This window comes from Meleagris gallopavo, chromosome Z, assembly GCF_905368555.1.
Source record: "Meleagris gallopavo chromosome Z, MGAL_WU_HG_1.1, whole genome shotgun sequence".
NCBI lineage: Eukaryota > Metazoa > Chordata > Aves > Galliformes > Phasianidae > Meleagris > Meleagris gallopavo.
Window position 1 is genome coordinate 40,490,041 of NC_139435.1, and position 4,462 is coordinate 40,494,502.

Consider the following 4,462-nt stretch of genomic DNA (forward strand, 5'->3'; position numbering starts at 1 on the left):
TGTATTGAAATTCACTTGGGGGAGAGTGATGTAGCAGTGGAGAGCTTATGGGTGAGAACCAAGGGGCAGGCTGGTAAGGGTGACACTGTTGTGGGGGTGTACTACAGGCCCCCTGATCAGGATGAGGAGGCTGATGAGGCCTTCCAAAAGCAACTGGATGTAGCGTCACGTTCCCAGGCACTGGTGCTTATGGGGGACTTCAATTATCCAGATATTTGCTGGACGACCAACATGGCCAGGCACGCATGGTCCAGACGGTTCTTGCAGTGTGTTGAAGACAACTTTCTGATGCAGGTGGTGGAGGAACCGACGCGGGGAGGGGTGTTACTGGACCTTATTCTCACCAACAGAGATGGACTTGTTAAGGAAGTAAAGGTTGGGGGTAGTTTGGGTTGTAGTGATCATGAGATGGTGGAGTTCAAGATCCTGAGTGGAAGAAGCAAAGCAATAAGTAGGATTGCTACCCTGGACTTTAGGAGAGCCAACTTCAATCTCTTCTGGGACCTACTTGAGCTATCCCATGGGCTCGGGTGTTAGAAGGTAAGGGGGCCTCTGAGAGCTGGTCAGCATTTAAACAGCTCTTCTTCCAAGCTCAGGATCGGTGCGTCCCTGTGAGCAAGAAATCGGGAAAAGGTGGCAGGAGACCTGTGTGGATGAGCAAGGAGCTCATGCGCAAGCTCAAAGGAAAGAAGAAGGTCCATGAAATGTGGAAAAAGGGTCTGACCACTTGGGAAGAATATAGGAATGTAGTCAGGGCCTGCAGGGATGCAACGAGGAAGGCTAAAGCCCATCTGGAATTGAATCTAGCTAAAGTGATAAAGGATAATAAAAAAGGCTTCTTCAAGTATGTTAACAGCAAAAGGAAAACTAGAGAGAATGTGGGCCCCTTACTAAGTGAGGGGGGGGTTCTGGTAACGGGGGATGCTGAGAAGGCAGAGATACTGAATGCCTTCTTTACTTCCGTCTTCAGTGAAAAGGCTCTCCCGCAGGAATCCCACACCCTGGAGGTTAGTGAGAGGGTCTGGGGAATGGGAGACTTCCCTTTAGTCAGGAAAGAGGACGTGTGTGAGCGCCTAGGCAGTACTAAGGTCCACAAGTCCATGGGACCTGATGGGGTGCATCCACGTGTGCTGAGGGAGCTGGCGGAGGTCATTGCCGAACCGCTCTCCATCATTTTTGAGAGGTCTTGGACAACAGGGGAGGTCCCTGAAGACTGGAGGATAGCCAATGTCACTCCGGTCTTCAAAAAGGGCAAGAAGGAAGATCCGGGTAATTATAGGCCTGTCAGCCTCACCTCCGTCCCTGGAAAGGTGATGGAACAGCTTGTGCTGGATACCGTCTCCAGACAACTGAGAGAAAAGGAGGTTATCAGGAGTAGTCAGCATGGGTTCACCAAGGGGAGGTCGTGCTCGACCAACTTGGTGGCCTTCTATGATGCTGTCACATGCTGGGTGGATGGGGGAAGAGCGGTAGATGTAGTCTACCTTGATTTTAGAAAGGCATTTGATACTGTCTCCCACGACATCCTTATAACAAAGCTGAGGAAGTGTGGGATAGATGAGTGGACAGTGAGGTGGGTTGAGAACTGGCTGACTGGCAGAGCGCAGAGGGTCGTCGTTGGTGGTGCAGAGTCTGGCTGGAGACCTGTAACCAGTGGTGTCCCCCAGGGGTCTGTGCTGGGTCCGGTCTTGTTCAACATCTTCATCAATGACCTTGATGAGGGGATAGTGGCCACCCTCAGCAAGTTTGCTGATGATACGAAGTTGGGAGGATTGGCTGACATGCCTGAAGGCTGTGCTGCCATTCAGCGAGTCCTGGACAGGCTGGAGAGCTGGGCAGTAAGAAACCGGATGAGGTTCAACAAAAGCAAATGTAGGGTCTTACATCTAGGGAGGAATAATTGCATGCACCAATACAGGCTGGGGGATGAGCTGCTGGAGAGGAGCTCTGCAGAGAGGGACCTGGGGGTCGTGGTGGACGACAGGTTGGCCATGAGCCAGCAGTTTGCCCTCGTGGCCAAAAAGGCCAGTGGCATTCTGGGGTGCATTAAAAAGAGCGTGTCCAGCAGGTCGAGGGAGGTGATCCTCCTCCTCTACTCTGCCCTGGTAAGGCTTCATCTGGAGTACTGTGTCCAGTTCTGGGCTCCCCAGTTCAAAAAAGACAGGAATCTCTTGGAAAGAGTCCAGCGGAGGGCCACAAAGATGGTGAAGGGCCTGGAGCATCTCCCCTATGAAGAAAGGCTAAGTGAACTGGGTCTGTTTAGCCTAGAGAAAAGACGACTGAGAGGGGACCTGATCCAGGTTTATAAATATCTGAGGTGTGGCGGCCATAGTGGTGAGGCCAGTCTCTTTTCAGTGGTACGTGGAGACAGGACGAGGGGAAACGGACATAAGCTGCAGCATAGGAAGTTCCACACAAATGTGCGTAAGAACTTCTTCACGGTGAGGGTGACGGAGCACTGGAACAGGCTGCCCAGGGAGGTTGTGGAGTCTCCTTCTCTGGAGATATTCAAGTCTCGCCTGGACGCCTACCTGTGCGACCTGGTGTAGGGAACCTGCTTTGGCAGGGGGGTTGGTCTCGATGATCTCTAGAGGTCCCTTCCCACCCCTACAATTCTGTGATTCTGTGAAGACATCTAAAATAGTATTACATCATCCTTGGACTCAATTTTCCTCTTTCATGCTGAAAAATAATTTGAATCGTACAGTGAATTCTCGAACAAGCAAATCTTTTTTTTTTTTCCTCTCCTTAAACTGAGTAGGACAAAACGTTGGTGAGAGTTTGCAATAGAAGTTTCTTCTACTAAGCTGTACGGACACCTTTGCACATGTAATGTTTTACCTTGCTAAGTTTGGACAGACAATGCAGAAGCAGCTCCTCTTTTAAGTCATTTCAAGCTGATCTTCCCGCTCCACGTTAACAGCAACATTTCATGTATGGAACATTTAATGCCCGGAAGTAGTATTGTAGAATTTTGCTACTCTGGTTCCTTATAATGGTGATATTTATTACTGCTCATTTAATTATGTGTTCTTCCAATCTACCATTAAAAATGATGCATGCTAAATAACACCATTCCAAGAACGAAGGGCATGCACAAAGCACAAACATCTCATGGTAAAGAAATCCGTATAGGCAGCAAAAAGATGCAGCTGGTTGGCATTTGGTAACTACTTAATTTGACTTATCAAATTCTATTGTGTATGGTTTCCTTTTTGCTAAACTTGATATTTTCAGGCAATTCTTTCTGAATTGCTTCAGAAGCTAGACTGATAGTATGCTCTCTTACTGGGAAGAAAAAAAAAAAAAATGTACCTAACATCTTGTATAATATAAGGATTAATGGAGTATATTTTATGAACTACTTAACAGCAACTAAAACTGCCCATACAATACCATTAAGAACAGCCAAGGCATACATATTTTAAGATAGTGTATCCTTTACTAGCTGTTTAGTAGTTCACATTTTGAAGAAATTTCTTCAAAGTCAGTAATAGTAATAGTAAAATAGCGTGCAAGGTCATTGAACAAATGCTTTACATCCTGATGACCTAAAAAAAAAATAAAAATTATTTCAAAGAAAGGTATCCTTAGACTAATTTCATAGTTACAATGACACTACTAAACTTTGCAAGTTTGGATGACAGAATTTGTGAATGAAGTTTTCAACTCAATCAAGCAGGACAGACGTAGCTTTGTAAACTGCATGCGTATTTGAGAAAATGATGCTGATGACTGCTAATAACCACTCTTTCCATACTGCTCCATGCAACCAAAAGACCAGCTTCCCATATTAAATATTTCCTTAAAAACCAATAAATCTGAAATACTAAGACAGCTGCTGCAAATAGCAAAAGTGAGCTAGTCCTCACTTTCAGCCTAAGGTGGACTATAATGGGATGACTTACTGAAGAATGGAACGGGGCCTTTCTTAGATCAGATTAGAAATCTGCTGTGTAGGGCAGAAGGACTCTCACCAAAAACCCCTCTTCTGTGTGCACTGTGATGTCCTCCACTAATTCATCCAAAATCTTCAGAAGTTCAGAAGGGTATTAATTTTTTTTAAGAGTTACAATTCAATCTATTAATGTGCAAATAGTACTGTAAGCCTACAGTGTGTTGACTCTGACAGAGAACAAAAACAGTATCTTTTTTGAAATGCTAAGCATATACCAATTTCCTATACGTAGGTCAATAGCAGCAAATGCTATCATAAGAAAGCATTTAAATTTATAAACAATAAAATATGTAGGAGAGCAAAGTGATTGTAATTCATTCTTTATTATATATTTTTATTAATAAGTACTGTTACTTGAGGCATGCATAATAACACTGCAACAAGTATATCTATCACAGCATTACAATGGCAACTTTCTGAATCCTGGAATTCTTGCATTTTGGAAACTGTCACTACTACTACTGCAGTCTTATTCGAGAATAGAATCAGCTCACGCTGATAAAG